The 22,059-nt window shown below is 37.8% G+C and overlaps 1 protein-coding gene across 5 annotated transcripts in view; it reads left to right on the top strand.

Moving 5' to 3' along the window:
* Positions 1 to 22,059, top strand: part of RABGAP1L (RAB GTPase activating protein 1 like) — a 242,839-nt gene that overhangs the window by 110,447 nt on the left and 110,333 nt on the right. The gene's annotated exons all lie outside the window — the stretch shown is intronic.

Below are 22,059 nucleotides of genomic sequence, written 5' to 3'. Positions count from 1 at the left end.
TTTAGCCTTCTCTTTCTCAGGTTAAACTGGGCAGCTATGACCTTTCCTCATATCATACGTTTCCGCCCTCAAGCTGTCCTGTTGGACCTCTGCTGTACTCTCTCCACTTTGTTAATACATTGCTGTACTGACAGGCTTGACACAGAACATGCAGTATTCAAGAGGCAGTATCACAAGTGCTGGGTACAGAAGAATTACCACTTCCCTTGATCTGCTCTATAGGATGTATACATGAACAAGCAGGGAAATCAGAGATCTGTTTTGAAGGCATCAAGGATATTTGGGAACTAAATACACTCTCAATCTGTTTAAAAAAATAAGCGAAGTGTGCTGTTGAAAACAACTCTACAAGCATAGATTTGTAAATACAAGAAACACATTATTGAATTTTATGTAGCTTCTGAATGACAATGTCAAAATCTTTATGTAGAGATAGCTTTTATTTTAGAACAGTGAAGGCCTAGCACTGCTAAAACAGTAGCAGTTCTACTTCTGGCCAGGATGAAAGCAGAATCAAGCACCAAAGTATTTAATCAGGGGAACAAAAAAAAAAAAAAAAAGAAAAAGAAAAATGTCATGTCTTTTTCTCAAATCAGCAGCATGACTTGGGAGCATCAGCCAGTGAGTTTGTAGTCAACTTAAGTGCAATCTATTTTGTAGTGAAATCAGGCTTATCAATCATGATGGTCATGTGTACTCACAGGGGTCACATCATTCCATGTGGAGGGCATTGCATGAAAGATGTTAAACTACAGGGATACTGGTAGTATGATGGTGTGCTTCTGAAAATCTGAACTGTCTGTATTACTCGGGAAGAGAAAAGATGCTTTCTTCTCATTCTTGTCTCTTGAAACAGCAATAACAGGGTCTGTCCCCTGTGTTTGTGCACTGGTGTGGTGGTGGACAGCACGGAGGGTCTGGGTTGGAGAGAGCAAACCCTGATCTCTAAACTCAGTCCACGTTCTTGGTGCTGACTCATTCAGAAAGTTAGATTTGGCTCCCCAGCTGGATTATTTTTGGCTACTGCAGTTGATATTTGAGGTTTATTTTTATGTATTACTAATTTCTATGAAAATGAGAGCAAGAATGGTGTCATTGTGAGGAACTGTGCCTGAGTGTTACAGTAAGAAAAGAACCTGCAGACTGTATGCAGTATTATTAATTATACTTTTTAGATTCTCTTAGCATTCATCCAGTTTCTGTATAGTAATGAATATCAAACCAGCAGTTAATTACAGCGGTACCATTTTTGTTCCTCACCTCATTATCTCTGTCTTGTACACTGATTCTGCGCCCCTCCTGGCTCCCCAGCCGCAGGCCTGGCAGCATGGTGCAAGCCCAGCGCCAGCAGTGCCGTCGGCACAGGAATAGAATGGCAGATGGCAGCAGGCACTATTTATAGCTTTGGCCAAGCTGGCTGGGGTGAACACTGCTGAAATAGTCTATCAGGATTGTTTTCAGCTATTAGGGGTATGAGAAGACAATTGGGGGTGGGGGGGCGGGGAAGAGAGAGAGAGGAATTTGCATTCCTCAGAATCCACATTGGAAATGCTGAAGTCTCACTTAGCATTGATTTCTGCATTCTCTAAGCAGTGGAAGCTATTTTTTTCCTCTTGGTTTCTGCCCTGTCTTCACTGGACACCCTGCAAGCCTTCCAGATACAGTCTTCCTCACAGCTTTGTGGCACTGGTCGAGGCTGAGCTGGAAGAATTTATTGTTCCGTGGAAGTTGTGCTGCCATGGCAACTCAGGCACATGGAATTTTAATTGCAAGGCACAATATATGTTTATGAAAACAATTAATAAAAATGCTATCGAGATGTTTTTATTATATTAGCAGTATCTTTTATGTTGTGATTCTCCTTTTTTGCACAAAAGGAGTTTGGTGGCACAGGGTTTTTAAAAATTCCTAATCTTGCTGCTTTCACTGTGAAGTTTGGGGGTCTGTTTGTTTTTTAAATCAGATCAGATGAAACATTGCTTTTTCAGTGTGTAATCTAGCAATGCATTGCTGATTTGGGGTTTGATGGCATTTGTATCAGAAGCTGTAAACAGTATTTCATACCAAAGCAGTGTAACTTGTGCAATCAGATGCATCCAGTCCTGAAAATCCAGGCTTCAAGCTGATGGGAGTCTGTGAAAAGAAAAAATAAGGAGAGGTTATTTTAAGTTTTGTGTTATGCAGGAAAAGTTACCTCTTCTGTGTCATGAAAGTATTTGCCAGGTGCTCAGTCTGGCACCTGTGCTGCTGTGCCAGTGCAGCGTGTGACAGAGCCTCCTTCTCCCCTCTGTGCATTGTGCAGGACAGCCATGTTTTCAGAGAATAACGTAGAACTGGAGACACGGTGCTGTTGATAACCTGAAATGGAGGCGTAATGCACTGTGCGTAATCTGTGCTGGAGGTGAATTTCCTTACTTTATATTATCGGCAATACTCGTCTGTTGTATGGTTTTGCTATTTTGTTTTTTACTCTAAGCTATGTACTGTTTCTGTCTTCTAGTGAGTAGTTAATGTAGTTTGTTATGAAGCATTTTTTATTTTTATTTTAAAAAGAATTAAAGGCAACCCAGTAAAAATATAGGCATTGAGTTTTGAATTGCGTGCAGCACTGACGTAGTGATCTAGACATGGTAAGTCTGCTTAGTTATTCCACATGGTTTCCTTGTTTCTCTCTGACCCTCAAGCGTGACGATTTTAATGCTGTAGCTGCTAGTAAAGTGAAATGTCATCTAAGTCATTACCATGATTTTTGCTGGGTATGTGCAATATATGAATTTAAATGCTAATGAGTCGATTTTATCAAAAGCGTGTTGCCTTGCAAAGTTTCTTTAAAAATAAGAAAACTGAACAAGCCTTCTTCTTTTAAAGATCAATAGTATGTGATACCAATTAAACTTCATATTGGGACAAGACATCTACCTACAATTCAATTGTATCTGTAGTTTTCATAATTTGCTACCAGCTTTCTCAGGTGTTCACAAAATACTACCTCTATTATGATACATTGTACTTTCAGTGTGCTGGCTTAATGATTTCATTGCTGTGTGATAGCTTTCAAATGGGTGGGAAAACAAAAATACATTCTGCTCATTAAAGGGTTGTGTACCAAGTTCAACTTCATTAGTTTTGATTAGGACTGAGTCGGTGCCATCTGTGCTGTCAGTATTGTACATCTTTCACAGAAGAGATGAGAGATCTGAAATCCAGTTCTCTCATGGTGTATCGCCCTCTTATTTTTTGTGGTTTTGTACAAAATTAACTTGGCTGGATTCCATTTCTTTGTAGCTGAGCTTTTTATTTTTGGCTTCAGTTACCTGGCAGTGAAGTATTTGGGCCAAGTTTTAATCTTATGTGCCTGACCGGTTACTGTGTAATTTTTTATTTTTTTTTAAAGCTTCAAGTGTGTTGCTTTCAGTGCCTTTTCAAAAATAATAAGAACCGCAGTATGTTATCACTATGTTCAGAAATACATGCAATACATTTAAAACTATTTAAAGGAAGAAGATAAACCAGCATTGATTGTAGAAATGCTGACAGCGTTCTTGAGTAGAGAGCTAACTAGTGAAAGAAGAGTTGTTATGGGGAGCACTGGGTGAAGGTAGGAGGCATTTAAAACTCATTACCAACTTACAATAGATGTAATCAGCTACCAAGAGTCAGTCAAAACCCATCTCTTTACTGCTTACAGATAACCATTCCTACAGTGCTTCATAAGATGAAATTCCTTGGAATTTTTATTTATTTGCTTATTTATTTATTTAATAGATAGAAGTGAATGTAACAGATACATTCTGGGAGATTTTGTGCCAAACCTACAAATGAATCATGTCAGGTCCTTCCTGAGCTCTCATTTTGGGAAGCAGTTTCTGTGCTAAGTTTTTTTTCCAGTACTTTCAGTTGCAAAGATCTTTAAACTTTGTCCTACATGAAATATTATGTGGCACAGAACTGCTGCTTTTTGCAAAGCTGATAGATAAGAGAGTTCCTTGATAGCTTTAGCTGACCTAAATTGGGGTGGCTGCAGTCCTGACCTCTCGCCTGCCCCGGCTGACTGTTCTTACCTCCTCTGCTTTTCCATTGCCACTGGAGCTCATGTGAGACATCAGGAAGAGACATCAGGGAGCTGACCTGGGTGGAAATTAGTGATATATTTCCCTCTGGGGTAGCTGTGGCCTAGATTAGTTCAGCATATGATCAGATAAGTGGTGGTACTGGCTTAAGAGGGTGATGTAGATGCGTAGCTAAAAGGAGGAGCAGCACAAAGCTGTGGCAGCCTTAAGCCACATGTAGCCATTACTATGTGCTATAATGCTGTGATACAATGTTTTAGAAGTAGATGGCTGATTGAGGTAGAGGTTAACTTGCCTTTTGACTTGAAGTGATGCTCAGTATGTTTGATCCCCTTAATTTCAAATAGGATTATAATTTCTTTTTAAGATTAAAATATCATTGCTTGGCCTCACAAAATTAGTTCTGAAGTTTAAAACACACCTCTACAAGTTATTGACCCTAGTTTTTGTGAGTGGCCATGCAGATTGGAGATGCACAATTTTCCATAATGGCAATTATACTGTTGTAAAGGAAAAGATTACTTTTCATCATTCTTTTGAATTCCTTTGAGGTCTTGAAAGATTTTAGTAGTTTTGCTGGCAAAAAGTAACAGCAGAACCCAGGCAATTTCTTTAGTGACTTCAGTCATCCCTTGGTGCTCTCTCTAATGTTACAGACTTCTTAAAATGTGAGCTTTAGACAATTCCTTGATTCAAAGAATGCTGTTAGTTCCATTTTATTTTGGCTAGCTGGAATAAGTCCCTTACTTGGCTTTCTCCCTTTCTCTTTGAAGAGGTGGGTGGTGACTTGCTTTCCCCATCTCATGTGTTCACAGTGCTCAAGCTATAATTGTTGCCTGTTCATTAGCAGGAGATTCTCTCCTGTCCCTCTTACAGAACCAGCTGTAAAATAAGTAGGAAGCCTAACAAAGCATGAAGAATTATTGGCCTGCAAATTAACAGTTAAATACTTCAGGGTTTGGTGTTTTGGTTTTTGGTTTGGTTTGTTTGGTTTGGTTTGTGGTTTTTTTTCCTCCCTAACATCCAGAAATACATGCTTGTCTTCCTAAAAACACTCTGCAACATCATTGATGTGTTTCTTGGTAATCCACTAAGAAATAAGTGTGAAAAATACCTTTGAAAGATGCATTTACTTTGCACCTGCAGTGAGAATAATGCACTGCAGTCTGTATTTAAAATGTCTGTTCAGTGTACTTTGAATGTAACGTTTTTGTGTCAGGTAATCAGTTTTATATTACTTCCTGGAGACTGAGACTTCTGCCAGCTCTAAACACCGCACCTGGTTTACTCCTTCATCCCATGATCATCCCACTGTCAGTGATGAGAGGGAATGTTACCTTAACCCATACTAGTGTAGTCTGTGAGTGTTTTCTTCCTTATTTTTGTTCAGAGGTTTCCCAGTACTGCCTATTTCTCTCTTGCAATGTTTCTCCCATCATTCTGTGAATTATTGATGATGTCTGCTCTTGGAGCATTTGTTCATAATGAATGATTTCAAAGACAAATAAAAGACCCCTCTGCAAATTTAATGTATTGCCCTTTTTAGTGTGTTATATTGCTTTCTTGGAATGGTGCACCAGCAAAAATAATTCAAAGCAAAAGCTATTTTGTTTGAAGTTTTATTCGTTATGTCTATTTCTTCTATGAAGCTGCAATATGTGACATATCTAGGATGACTAAGTACGATAGGCAATTATGTGATTTGCAAATGGAATGACAAAATAGCTTCTTTTAACTTAGTATTCTGTATATTAGCATTTTGGGTTTATATGTTAAAGAACATAAAAGCAAGAGAGGGTAGATCAGGAAGAATTACAAGAAATTCTATGCTTAGAAGTAAAAAAGCTTAGTTTAGTCAGAAAAAATAATACTTTGATAATGTGCCTTTTTTTACTTTAAATTATGATTGGCTTATTTTCCCTACAAAGAGTAATATTTTCTCATAAATGTAGTTACAATCTAAAATATGTTTGGATTAATTATATGATGGGCCTGAGAATTTGGAAGAATCAGTGCTATCAGATTGCAGTCCTTTTTCTTATAAACCAAGGTTTTGATTCATGTATCATGATAGGGTTTTTTTTTCGTCTTTGTAGCTCAACCTAAAGTGTGCTTCATAGAGGAAGGGATAACCATTAGGTCAGCTGAGCAATATGCTGCATTGACATGTCTCCTGGACATCATGAACCAGCAATTTTTGTGCATGTTATCAGAAGAAAGGTAGAAACACCATCTGCCCTCTTCTTGGTTCAAGTCATCTTTGGGGCTGAAATCAGGACTACTGAATACGTAATGTGCCCTTGTTTTCTCTTTCTGCCAACGATTTTGATTTGTAATGAGCACTTCAAATAGTAAAGTGTACGAAGTGCCATAAGGTAATTTAAGAATTGCAGTCATGATGGTTTAGATCTGGTAGATCCCTGAGTTTCAAACCTGGAACCTTACCTTCCACACACTTTTTTTTTTTTTTTTTTAATTTTCCTATCACTCAGATTTCTCTTTTTTTCTATGTAACTGACCTTGCTTCTCAGATTGGGCAGAACTTTTAGGTCATTTTTCTACTTCTTGCTCTGCAACAGCAAATATAGCTGCAGGAGAACTGTAGAGATAATTTTAAATCTGTCTTCAGGCTGAACTTCTGTATTTCGTCTTTCTTTTCCTATAACAGAAAACGCAGCTGAACTAAAAATAGCAGTCTGTGAACTTTAATGTTGTTAACTGCTGATTGAGCCACTGTCACACTGCACTGGTGTTAGATAAATGCTTTTTCAGTTATAAACCTGGCATTATCTGTTAAATGACTACCCTACTCTGGAACACGTAATTTGTTTATTTAAATTTTCATTATTAGTAAGATACTGTATTTTTTTGATGGCTTTGAAAAAAATTATGCACAAAGTGAAACATTTTTGCAATCTTTGAAGATAAAATATTTGATGATTAAGATAAAACTTGGGGAAAATGGTAGCTGTCACATAGAAGAGGACTAAGCAGAATAAAGGCGTGAGAGACTCCAGGTGCTTCCTGCACTCGCATTCTTTGTTCTGCCTGTACATAGCAATCTATGTTCATGCTTACTGATTCTTTACATAAAAAGTTGCAGGTACTTAATGGAAAACTTGTACCATATTCTATTTACACTTAAATCTGGTTTTACGTATTTTTATTGTGTTTTCAACCTTTTATATTCTATCTTGATAGACATCTATATCGTGGGATATTAATGTCTTCCCTCTGCTTAATCTGTCTGTGTGAGGCTGTAACCCACTTGTCTGTAACAGCAGATTTAGTTTTTGGTCTTGATCTTGAGAACATGAAAGTGCTGAGAAGACTCAATATTGCTGATGTCCTGATCAATGTTTGTTCTGCCTGTTAAGATAATTAGTTTAGTTTTTGTAAGAATAAAGTAACTTAGGTTGATTACTAGATTAGGTACACCTGCGTTTTGGCTTGTAGTTGTAAAGCAGCCTGGGGAGTTTTACATTTCCAAAATCCACATTGAGACTGTTCGCCATAATACTGCCCTGTGCTAGTTAGCATATCCCAAAAGATATGTGGGTCTGTCTTCCACTAAGCTGGTCCTTTGACTGATAGAACTGTTTGTTGGTTTATTTACATTGTTTATATTTGTCAGCAATAAGAATAACTCTTGTAAAGTAGTTTCGTCCTTATGGTTCAGTCCTTAATTTCCTGTTGGGAAATGAATGTATTTGAGAAGCATGTGATATTCTTCGAGACTTCATCCTCTGACCATGCTGTATGCTCCTTGAAAGTGATGATATACACATTCCTACAAATCTATATGGCATTTAGTTTTAAAACAGTAATAAATTGCTTTTTACCTTCTAGATTGAACTTCCTATGTTGAAAATTGTAAAACATGGATGAATTTTTATGAGCCAAGTGGTCTAAAGTAATATAGGCTTTTAGTCTGTAAGCCCATAGATACCTAAGAGGCTGTGAAGTATTCCAGAAGGAACACCATCTGAAAATAGAAAACAAATATAAAGAGAATGTGCCTGATAAATATTACCTACATGGAAATATGGATGTTACATATAAATGAATGGAAATGGATGTATAAATGAATGTGTGTTGTTACAGAAATGTAGATGCAAAAGTAATAAGAAGCTGTCTTTATTTGCAGTATTCCCTTATACGCATTTATACACTTCCGAGTAGATCTTTTGATTAATATTTCTTTCAATTTGCAAGTTAACAATTGTAAATGGTGGTAAAAGTGGCAAATATGCTATTAAAACACCGTAAGTATAAAGCATAAGTGTGCCAAGGTCAGATAGGTAAGGAATTTCACATTATAACCAGATGAGATCTGAAAGTGTCTATTAAGAAATGTGATGGTGAAGTATAATAGAAGATATATAATGCTCATCAGAAAAAGGTAATGAAAATGGCCTGAACATTTGTTATCCATATTCTTTTTGGTCATACCTGTAAGTATCCAGGTTAGAAAGTAATACAGTGCATACAGTGTATTTTTCAGTCTCACTTTCTGTCTGTGGTAATTAAGTAATTATTGTGTACAAATAAGCAGTGATATTCAAAAAAGCCATTATCCACTTAAGTCCAAAGTAGATAAGCAACTTTAAGAAGTTCTCTTAAAGAAGATCTACCAGCAGCTGTATATTGTAGGAGTTAAAGAATTCTTGAAACACTAGAATTGTTTTAATAGTCAAGTATATGCTTATAAGACTCAAAAAGGAAAATAATCCTTTTACCTATCTAATAGCTATAACTAGCTTTTATGAAGTTCCATAGCCTGCATAGAATAAAACTAACTTGGATTTTCTTTCAATCTGTTGTTCATTTGTTTAAATGAAGATAAGCTATTCGGTTTATAGCTTCCTTTTATAAGTTAATGAGAACTAAGTACTATATACCTGGTACTTCTCTCTTGTCTCCCATGCAGTATCTTGTTTTGTTTCTTCTTAGTCTTCTCCATTTCACCACCTCTTCTTGTCTTCATTTCTGTCCTTCTTTTTAATTCTGTTTCCCTTTCTCCTGCTTTAGATTTTAATCTCTCCTGTATTTCATTCCCTGCTTGCTGCTCATTGTCTTTTGTACAGTGAGTCTGACAGAACTTCTTTCTCCAGTGTTGTGGTTTAAGCCCAGCTGGTAACTCAGTACCATGTAGCTGCTGGCTCACATCCTTCTTCCCCTTTCCCTGGGTAAAGGGAGAGGGGAGAATTGAAAGAATGTAAAACCTGCAGGTTGAAATAAGAACAGTTTAATAACCAAAGTACAATATAATACTACTACTAATAATAACACTGATAATGGAAATAACAAGGGGAGAGAATATAATACTAAAAGGAGAAAGGAAAAACACCCCAATAAACACAAGTGATGCACACCCAGACAGTTCCCAAGCAGCAATTGTCCCCTTCTGGGTAATCCCCCAGTTTATATCCTGGGCATGATGTGCTGTGGTATGGAATGCTTCTTTGGCTAGTTTGGGTAGGGTGTCCTGTCTCTGCTCCCTCATGGCTTCTTGTGCCCCTCCTCACTGGCAGAGCATGAGACTGAAAAGTCCTTGGTCAGGGTAAGCATTACTTAGCAACAACTAAAACATCAGTGTGTTATCACCATTATTCTCAGACTAAAGCCAAAACACAGCACTGCATCAGCTACTAAGAAGAAAATTATCCCGCCTGAAATCAGGATACCCATTTTGCTGTTGACCAGCCTGTTGTAAGTGCATTTGGAAAGTACTCAAACTCATATAACCACAATTTGGAGCCTCTTCTTCATTTCAGGCAAATATACATATAACGAAGTAGCAAAATTTCATGAAAAGTATTTTGTCTGGAAAGCTGAGAGTTAAAAGAAAGGAGGAGGAAAAGCTAAATCAAGATTACTCCTTCACTGTAACCTTGTCACTATATGTTATCCTTCATTATACAGCAAAAATGTGCTTGCAGTTGCACAGCTCTGGGGGATACCTTTGCAGATAGCAGCTTTAACTTCATCTGTCTTGATTTATAAGGAGTGATTTTTGTTGGCAGTTTTGAGAAGGCCTCAGAATTCCCAAATACCTTCCTTTCCAGCCAGGCCTGCTGAGCCCTGTGGGAGGTACCTTTTGTTTCTTTCCAGTTTTCTGTCATACCTGATTACAGGATGCCTGTTTTGTTACTGCTTCTGCCAGTATCTTTTCAGGTGTTCTTAGAGGTGAAAAAGATATGGTGACATGGGAGTTTAATTTTCTGGGACTTTTTTGTAGGTGGGTTTTGGGCTTTGGCAAGGCTTTGCAGTAAAACTTTGTGCGTGAGAATTAACTGTGTATACAATCTTACATTAAAAATGAGGAAGTAGTTTTCTTTCTCTTAAATGTAATTATCTAGTAACATTGGTAAACAAATCCTCCAAGCTATAAAATTGTGACCCTTGAAAAAGACTCATAAGAAAATACGCTTCAGTCCAGCTGTGGCGTGTTGTCTTGTTGTGGTGGTGTTTAAACTTCACCAATTTAGCCTTACTTAAACGTTACATGGCTGCTGGCTTTTAATGTAGAACTTAACATAGCTGAATAATAGAACTCAGCCATGTTACGACTGCAAGTGCATGGTAGGTGCTTCTGTAGCACCTACCATGTAGTGTTAAAACCAAGCGCTGTCTCATGTTATTTTTTCAGAAATATCCCTTATGTCTCTGTGGTTTGTTTTCGTTTTATCATTATAGCTTTGTTTTATTCTTGCATGCCTTAGGGTTTATATAGAATTAATTGCATGTTTTGATAATGAAATAAACTGTTTTCATGTGTCTCATGGTTATTCCTTACTTCTTATGGAATAGGAGATCATCGATTTTCCTATTTGTATTGCTCACTTAGAATTAACATATTTAAACAGTTTCACTTTTGTCATGGAGAGTGTACTCACAGACATTGACAGAAATTTTGTTCATATGTTACTTCTGAAAACAAAGGGATTCAGTAAAAGATCATTATGAAATAATGGTTTTATCTGTAAACTCAGATAACCTTTCCATCATAATCAGCATAATTGGAATAACTAAACTTAATCATGAGGATATAGGCTCCCTTGGTTTCTTACGAGGAGAGAGAACAGCTGAAGTATCCCTGATACCTGCTTAGTCCTATACAGTGCCTATATAAAATGCTTGAAAAACGTTTAGGTACACTAAAAAGTAGTATATAAAAACCTGGTAACATCTGAAACTTAAGTTAGGGTTATTTCTGTGCACTGTGCTGTCCTTGCACTGTCTGGTCTTTTTTGTTATGACCCATATGTGACCAGATAAATACATTCTAAGGTCAGTACGGTATTGATCTGAATCTTAGGAGGCACTGAATCTGAAGTGAATTTCAGTTTTCAAACGAAAAGAATAAACTAGGTCAATATACGAAAGAAAAAATTGAGCTTCTTTTGAGCATTTGCGCACAGTCTCATAGGTCCCAATTACATGCATTGCTCTATAGCATGGCCCTTACTTTGTCATATGCAGTGGTTACACTGTTGTCAGCTGGGAAGAGTGGGAATTCAGGGCTTATGCTGAATTCAGAAATCACTGTAAGTGCTGGTTTTGCTTGAGAATTAGAGGCACAGTTAGAATGAGCTAGTTTGCATACTGGTTTCTAGCACCCTAGAGGCTGACTGGCCAGAATGCAGGTTTGCAGAAAAGGACCTGGGAGTCTGGAGGACACCAATTTGAACAGAAGACAGCCTTGGGCCCTTGATGCATAGAAGACCACTTGTATGATAGAATCAATTTATGTTGGAAAAGACCTTCCTCCTGCATTAGGAGGTGGGTTGACTGCAGGTCAGCACTGATGAGTCCACACCTGGAGTATTGGGTCTAGTTCTGGGCTCCCAAGTATGAGAGGGACGTTGACATACTGAAAAGGTCCAGTGAAGGGCCTGAGAAGGTGAAGGGACTAGAGCGTCATTCCTATGAGGAAAGGTTGACAGCTGGAACTGTTCCGCCTGAAGCCAAGAAAATTCGGTGGATCTCATCAATGTGTTCAAATACCTAAAGGGAGGCTATAAAGAAGGCAGTCAGGCTCCTCCATAGTGGTGTCCAGTGAGAGAAGCAGAGACAATGGGCACAAAGGAGGCTCCATTTGAACATAAGGAGAAACCTTTTTACTGTGAGGGTGAGCACTGTTAGAGACATTCAAGAGCCATCTGGACACGGTCTTGGGTGACCAGCTCTAGGTCACCATGCTTGAGCAGGTAGGTTAGACCAGATGATGTCTGGACATCCCTTCCCACCTCAAAGATTTGTGATTCCCTTCCAGTATTTTTCCTCATTCATTTGTCTGAAATTGTATTAAAGACTTCTAGTAATAAGCTCAGATACTGACGACTTACTGTTATTGATGACTAAGCAGCTTCTGCTTAAACTTAATTTTAGGTGTGTAGTCCTGTTAGGTGAACGTGCTGTGTTCCTTCTCCTGGTAACTGGGAGAAGATCTGAGGAAACAGTTAAGTGAGATATCTAGTCTCCCTGCATCAACATCTTTAAATTGCTTATGTCTACGAATCATCTTGCAGCAAATTCCAGAGCTGCATTCACAGTACACACCACCTGTAGTGGCAGTGGTGATTGCTCAGCAGGGACCTGGATGACTACAGTTCCAGTGGCTGCCTTCAGTGCTCTGAAGGATCCAGTGAGGGAAGTGTACATCATGTTGTCCAAATTGTAGATAAATAGAACTTAAAAATTATTTAAAAAGCAGCAACAAAATAGAACAAAACATTAAAGGCAATGGTATACTAGCCTTATATAACTTCCTTTAGTTCACAGAATCACAAAATTGCTGGGGTTGGAAAGGATCTCTGGAGATCATCTAGTCCAACCCTGCTGCAAAGACAGGGCCACCTAGAGCAGGTTACACAGGAACACGTCTAGGCAAGTTTTGAATGTCTCCAGAGAGACACACTCCATGGCCCTCATAGGCAGCCTGTTCCAGTGCTCTGCCACCCTCAGTGTAAAGTTCTTCCTCATGTTGAGGTGAAACTTCTTATGTTATAGTTTATGGCCATTGCTCCTTGTCCTGTCACAGGGCACAACTGAAAAGAGTCTGGCATCATCCTCTTAGCACCCGCCTTTGAGGTATTTATAGGCATTAATGAGATCCCCTGTCAGTCTTCTCTTCTCCAGACTGAACAGGTCAGCTCCCACAATCTCTCCTCATAAGAAAGATGCGCCAGTTCCCTGATCATCCTCACAGCCCTCTGCAGGACCATCTTCTGTAGCTCCTTGTCTTTCTTGTATTGAGGAGCCAGAACTGGACACAGTACTCCAGATGTGGCCTCACTATGGTCAAATAGAGAGGGAGAATCACCTCCCTCAATCTGCTGGCAACATTCCTCACAGTGCACCCTAGGATGCTATTAGCCCTCAGGATGCAAGTATAATATTGTGGTGTCTCCATAATTACTTCTGTGTTAGGTATAAAAGTGCTTGACACACATTAATTGCTTATTTGTGGATATTAACACTCCAGATTTACCAATGAAGGACTTGATGGTCAGAAGTAATACACGCTATGCTGTTTATCCACAACTGCGTGAGGTTCGGACAGAGGCAGGCATGAAAACCCTGTGCTTGTATTTCTGTCCTTTTCCCTAATCATCTGTCAGATCTTCATTTTCTGTAATGTACTGTTTCCTCAGGATGAAGTAAAGACTTTAGGATCTTGTCAAAAAGTGATTTTGGTCTTATATGCTTCCAAGGAGCCAGACTCTTCGGCCTTACAGTCTGATGTCAATGCTGAGTGATACAAAGGGCTGTCAAGTCAACAAACCAACCAGATTTTGGATTTCTTGTATAAAGAATAGAATAGGTTATAATGAGCTGCTTGTTCTCAATAGTTCTGGAAGATGAGTGGCTCAAAAAAGTACATGCCTCTAAAGAACATAGTGTCTTCACAGTAAAGAAAATGTAAAGGTGGTGTTTTCACATCAAGTGTTAAAATTAAAGCATCCAGGATATCTAGTGACTGCTTGCATTATTGTAACTGTTGTCAGGGAGCAGATTTGGGAGGTAACTTACTTGTCATTTTTTACTTATTGTAAACATTACAGGTGACCACAGGTCTTGCTGAAGTGTTTCTGTCTGGATTATTGCAAGAACTGCATTGTTTAAGAAAATGAGGAACAGGCATTTCCTTTTTGAAGAAATAGTCTGTGCACTTCAACGACTACAAGCTTAAGAAGCTGTTTAAAATCAATGTATTGGCAAATCTTTTTGTGCATTGTGCTGCAAGGCATTTCCTCCTTGTTAAAAATCAGCATGACTGAAACAGATAAACTTCCTTGATATTACAGCATTTTTCTTTTTATTAACATTTTGCCAGCAGCAAGTAATACATATGCGGAAGGTTGGGGTGTGCTAGGAGGCTCTGTGTAGTTACAAATTTTGTTAGAATTCTTTCTTAGACCTGGAGTCACTCAACTTGTAAAGGAAAAGTCAAGAAACTCTGGAAAGCAATACTTTCTTAATCTTAAATGGACCTGTTACACTGATCATGTCATCTTTTGATTGTAAAAGTAGGTTTAATTTCAGAATTCTTAAAAATGTGTTAAAAGAAATGCTGGTTAGACAGACATCTTACTTGGTCAGCGATCCTGCAAGAAAGTAATCTTTTAAGACCTAGGTTTTTAGTGAAGTTTGCTTTATACAGATTTTCTTTTTAAGTAGTAACTGTTCTTTTTTATGCTTCTTGTTTAAAGTGAACTAAGTTTTTTAGCACCATCAATTGCAGTAGATAAATAGGAGTCAAGGATTTAGTTATACCACCTCTTCCATTTTCTGTAAACAGTTTGCTATGAGTTTTCCACAGTCATCTGATATTGGTGCAGTTAAGTATTGTTTGTTGGAAGCAGGCCTTACCTTTCCAATTGCTTCTGGAAATCACCTAGTGAGTTGGTGTAGAGTCAGAAATATCTGAATTTCGAATTATAGATTAATCACAAGAACATTTTTTCCAACTGTTGCAAATGCAGTTGTGTGTCTAAAAGAGGAGACATAATCAGAAACCTAATCTAAAAATTAGCAAACCAGAAGGAACTTGGACAAAATTAACTTGCTACATAGATAAATCTGTGGGTTACCTTTTTACTTGTCTGTTTATGAGATAGAGCCTATACCCATTTCAGAGAAAAAAGATGACGATGAGTAAACTGAACAACTTGCTTCTTACTTAGTCTAATATGTATCTTGATGTCCCCTGGAGAGGCCAACCTTCCTAAGTAACAGCTGTTAAAAAGAAGAGCAAACCCAGGACAAAATCCAGTGTTTAAAAAATTCTTTCCAACCTTTAACAGAATGAAGCCCCCGACATAATAAATTAGAAATTAAAATACTTTAATATCTACAAACAAATGTTGCATTGCCCTTCATGCCAAGTATGCATCATATGGGCAAAAAACCCAAACCAGCAAACCCCATTAGCTAGTGTACAGAGCACCTTATCTCTTGTGGAAGATCAGGGAGCTTTCAAGATAAGTGTTTAAGAGTAACTCTGAATTCACAGCATAGCATGCCAATGGCAAAACATTGAGCTTGATGCATTCAAAAGTTGATCTCTTGCCCAGCAGCACAAACAGCGATTTAATTCTGACAATATCTTCCACAAAGGATATGGCAGAGTAAGGAGAATAAATTATGTATCTGTAGCAGTCAAGAGAGGGAGGGTGTACAGAATAGGAAGAGAAAGAAAAAAAAAGTGAAGATGGTAAAGGTCATGGATATTTTTTTTTTTTCAGAACATGAGCGTACATGAAGAATTGATCGGGTTTATAGAAAAATGTCATCTCCTCTGTTGCTGAGCGATGGCTCAACCCTGTTAAGTTCTGAGTTGCTTCTTCCTTACCTCTGTGACTGCTACAGTATCACTTTCTTTGTTATAGCTACATAGTATTTACGTAGGTATCTATTATTCTAGTACTACCTTTTTCTTTTGTGTAGTCTTAAAGAATCTTTGGGTTGTCCTTTGCTGTGGTCCAAGTCTACCTCTTCCAGCATCTTGTAGCTGAAAACTCAGCATCAAGCCTCGGGGAGGGTTGAACCCAGGGCTGCTCCTCCTTCTAAATAGTTTTAGGATTGAAGTGTTAAAAGAAATGCAATGCCAGCCTTTCAAAATGAGCCTTGTTCCCCGTTTCCTTGCCACTCATATGAGTGATCACGTAAATAATAGGACAGTTCAAAACACCTCTTGGCCAATCAAGCCCCAGTTGTACTGTATCTATAAAAGGAGTAGAGTCCCATCCCACAAGGTGTTTAACAATTAGAGAATAGGCTATTTAGAAGTGATGGGTGATTTTGTGTTTCTAGTTTAAAAATGAGCATGTTGTAGATGCTTTTCTAAGGACCCTGTCTTGGAATTCTCAAAATTTGAGGCATGAGCAGCTGCCTACCACCTTGTCAAACACAGCTTGAGAAGAATGGGACATAATTTGATAAAAGGTGTGTTCTTCCTTGGGCAGATCTGTATTAGTAATCTGAAACTTTACACTGATAGGAGAAGAGAGCCTTTGACGCTAAATTTAGATCCAAGCTTGACCTGCCAGAAGCCCAGGACTGCTCAGATTTAAACTATTGATTTGGCCTCACGTCCAGAAGGACTGTTGTTTGTTTCTGCTTGTAGAAAGCACTTTTGCCCAAGCAGCAATAAATACAGCTCATAGTGAGCCAGAATACGCAAAGTTCAGCTGACCAGTGTGTTTACTGAACTAACCTGAATACTATGTTCATTTTAAATATATTGATATGTAACAGTTTAAAAAAAAGTCTCTAAAGAATAGTCCCCTGCTGTTTTCTCTGTTTCTGTTTCTCTGTTAATTAGTACGCTTTGAGTATTATATGCTTTCAGCTGAATAAAAGATGATGATGACTGAAAGAAAATCTATTTATAGAAAAGAGCTGAACTGCAAGGTATATATTACAAAAATGCTACAGAAGAGCCAGGCATAAACCAAACATCTTTTACACAATGTTTTTAAAAGGAAGAGCTATTGATTTTTCCCAAATACTGATTGGTAGGGAGCATGGGATTTTTTTCGATCACACATTCTACTTCGAGGGCTATAATGTATATGGAAAATGATGAGGGGAAAGGGGTTGATGATGTCTATCTATATGCTGGCACATTGTGGTGGCAGGTTTTGCTGAAAACTTGGGAGGGCATCATTAATAATGAGCTTCAAAGCTACATGCCTCTTATACAGATCATTTAAAACCTGTACTGACTGACCTCATCTATTTTGTGTATTTTGTATTTGCTGCCTATTTGTAATTGTGTTTTAGAGAATTTAAAGTTATCATTTATACTCCTTTGTGTACTTGTGTGGAAATGTACAGGACCACGAAGAACTTTAAGGAACAAAATAAACAATATGCAAAAAATCCGTGCCTTCAGTAAAATGTTTAGGATACTAGAACAGTATCACAATGTCTAATAATGTGCGCTTGGCAACTCAGTATTAAAATTTACAGCTTTTCAGGATAGAGGCATGGATTTGTTGAGGGTACTTCTAACTCCCACTGTTGGCAGGTGGTGTGTTTCCACATCTTATGTCAGTGGCTAAACAAGAGTGATGAACACCTGTGGCAGCATGGAGTTTTTGATTTCTATAAAACGCGTAGGAAAGTTTCAATATCTAATAGTGAAGGAGCATGACACATCAGATTTCCAGGACATGGTAATTTTAGATGTTGTTGAAAGTCCCTTTTGAATTTGTCCGTTCCCTCCCCTTTTCCCCGCTGCATTCTTACTTTCCTTGGTACTTTGGCTATATTTTAGCTAGTGAAAAGGTGGAGCAGGGGCAGGACAATTTGATGCAAAATCAGCTGTTTAAACTTCACCAGAGATACAAACTTTTTAAATGGGTCCAGTCAGATGAACTTGTACTGAGTTTTCAGTACACACAAATCACAGTTTCCATATGTGAAGGTGAGTGATAAAACCAGACTTGAAGGAGTTTAAGACTAGATATAAGCTTTTGGAAATTAAGTATAATGTGAAAATTGGTTACTCATATGCATAATGATACAGTCTTGATCATGCATAATTCTGTGGTTTTGGGTTGTCTTCTTCCCGGGATCTCTGTCTTGTTATGTACAGAATAATAGAGTTTATCTAACGAACAGCTTTTTTTTTTTCTTTTTTTCTTTCTTCTTTTTTCTTTCTTTCTTGCCCCTTACTGTTTTCATTGTGTAACCCTGTGCCTTACTATGAACCACACAGACCAGGATTTGAGGGTGAAGTTATTTTCCTCTTCAGCTTTTCTGCAAGACTCATTGCTACAGTATTTCAATGCTTCAGATGTTAATTGATTTTCATAACACCCTACTGAGAATGGGAATTACTATTAACCAGGGAAATGGAGCACAAGGAGATTGAGGTCAGAAGTACTACTCAGTTTGAATGCCAGGCTTGAGACGCTTGTGACCCGTTTTTTCTGGGCTGGGTTTTTTTTTTGTTTAGTATTCACATAAAACTCTTGAATTCACTTAATTGCAACTCTAAGTAATTCTGCATTTCTCCATATTGAGTCAACAGCTGCAATACAGGTATCTATATAGTAAGGAAAACTCAGGTGACCACTCATGGAGTTCTTTGCATAGGTTATGTGTCTGGTTTTGTGTAAGTAATATTGGGCAGTAGCGGGGAAAGGATCTGAGTCTTAACACAGCACTGAGATTTTATGCCCCAAGAGATTTTTCTTTCTTAAAACATTCTTCTGGCTCATACCATACTTACTCTTGAGTTCTTGCCACAAAGGAAGCAAGGCTCTACCTACAGGAGTCTCTTCTACTCCCTAACCATAATTCATCGCCAGAATGATGACATGACAACAAATGAGTAGAGGTCTTTTTTTTTTGGAGTGTGTGTAAAATGTGATTAGTTAAAAAATAATACCTTATATATGTGGATAAAGACTGCCCTGTATTTTTCAATTTTGAGTGCATTTGTACCCTTAATTTTCTTTTGTCATTTATTTGATAGAAATGATTTTCTGTTCTCTTCTGTATTTCTATGTTAGTCTGCCTTCTGGCATTAAACATCCATATTCAACAGCATCTTAATAGTTGAGAATGGCAGCAATGTTAAGCAGTTAGTATTCCAATACAGTTGCTTCACAATTGCAGATGTTTAGTTGTTTTAGAAGTGAGATGACTGAAAGTAGAGAGCTTGCTCAGTAGGATGTCAGCTGTCATATAGTTGACATACGAAGGTAATTCTTTTCCTCAGTAGAATATTGTTTCTCTGAGTTGGCAGCACAAAAATGATTATCAGAAGTGAGAAAGATCATTAGAACGCTGAAGGCTTTGAAAGCCATTTCACCTTAGCTTTTTTTTCGTAATAAATTAGCTAATCATGTCTTTCTGACGAACAAAAATCCTCTGAAAACCTAAATCAGGATAACTGTAAACTCATCTGCTGCGGTTCTCCTGAGAACAGCGCCATCAACAAACTCAATCTGGAAAAACGTAGAAACATAGCCAATTTTTTAAAATATATTTAAGAAGTGATTCTACATAGATTTTCACTCTAGATTGATTTCTTGTTTTTCTTCGATCATGGGTTTGTTGTATTTCAGGTGGATGTTATCTTTTGAGAAGGAGTTAATTCTCCTGTCTTCCAGCTAAATTTTATTTTGGGTCCATTTAATTGTTTTTCTTCAGCTTTTTAGAAGCATCTGTTGTTACTAACACTGAATGAAGACTGCTTCAGGCTCCTTTTAACTCAGTAAAAAATTTGCATTTGGGCCTTTACACATATTTTTGGTCCTACCTCAGACATCTACTTTGTCAAATTCTGTGTGCTCAATTGTACACTGGCCTCTCAATTAAAGACAGAAGTACAAGGAAGTCAAATACAATCTTCCAGCTTGACAGAAAAGTGATATGTGTGTGCTGGATGTGGTGGCCTGCCTGTAACTCTCTTTAAAATGCCTGGGTCTTTTCAAATTTGTGCTGAAGAATTAACTTAACAGATCTTTATAATGAACTCTGTGACTGCCCTATACCAGTAGGTCTTAAATGCTGTTTAAGGCATTTCTTCACAGTGTAACAAAGTTATCAGATCAGTCTGGGAGGAAGACTGCAGTTACTTAATCTCTCTTGTGTTTGCAAGCCATGTAAATGAAAATGTTCATTAAAGAAGTCTAATTAGAGAACTGCTTACTATTAATTTTTTATTATTCTGTGTTTTGTTGCATGTGGTTTAGACTGCTGTTAGTTTTGGTTGCATAATAAAAACATCACCTCTGTTCGTAAGTTTTCCTTTTCGTAGTACAGAACAATATGCCTGGTATGTTACAAATACAGATCAAGTTGTTTTCTAAAGATGTTGTACTAAAGATGTTGTTGTGAAGCAAAAGGAAAGCAACAGATGAGATCACTGAAAATTAAGACATTGTCAGTGGATAAATTAATGATAGCAAAGATTCAGAGAAGTTGTGAACTTTAGGGAGAGATTTGTGAGAGAAAAAAGAGGAAGACTTATATGTACAAGAACTGGAAGATTGTGCCAGGTGCAGAGAGGGATGGGGAGAAAAAAAGAAGCCATAGTCTAGCATGGATGGTGGAAAGAATGGAAGGAAATGAAAACACAGATGAGAATAGAAGATAACTAGATTTGATAAAAAAAAAGAATAGAAGATAACTAGGTTTGATTAAAAAAAGACCACTTTTTTTTTTTACTTATTTGTGATACTCAGTTGAATGCTGTTAGAAAACATATTGAAGTGATGTTTATGTGCATTATGACTTTAGCTATTTTGTAGCTGCCATGAAAGTGAGTGAAGAAATACAATGACGGGTTTTGATCTCTGGGGTAGCCTGATAAGGCTAGACAGGGTAATGTCTTCATGTGTATTTGTTATGGATGGGCCCAAAAGGTAACTGTACTTAGTAATTGCAGTGAACTTCTGGCTAAGCCCCTGCAGGCAGCTGTGTTGCTGTATGAGAAAAATTTTTTTTACAATGAGGGTGGTAAAACACTGGCACAGGTTGCCCAGAGAGGTGGTGGATGAACCATCCCTGGGGACATTCAGGGCCAGGCTGGATGGAGTTCTGGGCAACCCGATCTAGTTGAAGATGCTCATTGCAGGGGGGTTGGTCTAGATGACCTTTGAAGGTCCCTTCCAGCCCAGACTGTTCTGTGATTCTATGGCATAGGCTCACTGTAGAGTCTTTATGGCATTAGGAAACCACCTAAATTTGGGAGTTTCCCGGTTGCTGACTCCAGCAGGTGTAAATAAGCTTTTTTATGGAGAGTCGTGGATTACAAACTGTACTCTGAGGATTTCAAAGCTTTTGTGTAATAAAGATATTTTATTTTCTAACTAAAGGTATGCAGTTTTGTAATCAGTTGCTTCTTTGTCTATAGCACTAGATATGTCTAGGGAACATGATATGTCAGTTGCCTAAATGTGGGCATTTGATGTAATTTTAGCTGCCTTTGTATATTAAGATCATCCACATGGAGCTTTGCAGACGTGATGCAGCATTTACAGCAGACTTGTATCCTTCTGCAGTAGCAGCTGCTTACCAGGCAAGATAATCGTCAGGCTTCTAAAATGGCATCTGACACCAGCATTTAGGCACCTGAGCTTATCCTTGATTGCTAGTCAATGTAAAAATATAATTGAATTGGAGATGGTAGCAGGGAAATACAGGGGATTTGTCTGAAAGTATAACATTTTCTGGTACTTCCTCTCTTTTTTTGTTCTTTTGAAGACCACTTAATGGTGAATGTCGAATATTCCTAAGTAATAGTTCTAATTTGTAGTTAACATGGTTTTTATGGTAGACTGATATACATTTTAAATTAATACTTCTGAGCTTGCAAGAGAGAGACAGTCTAATTTTTGTTTTTTATTTTTTTACTCCCTGAGTTACAGTAAGTGTATGTTCTATGGTAAAAATGCACTTGAAACTGGATAACTAGTAATTTCCTATGAGTTTTAAAGTTGAACTGTAAGCCTGAAGGACA

Source organism: Lathamus discolor, chromosome 3 (genome assembly GCF_037157495.1).
Source record: "Lathamus discolor isolate bLatDis1 chromosome 3, bLatDis1.hap1, whole genome shotgun sequence".
Classification (NCBI taxonomy): Eukaryota; Metazoa; Chordata; class Aves; order Psittaciformes; family Psittacidae; genus Lathamus; species Lathamus discolor.
This window is presented reverse-complemented; position numbering and strand designations above follow the sequence as displayed.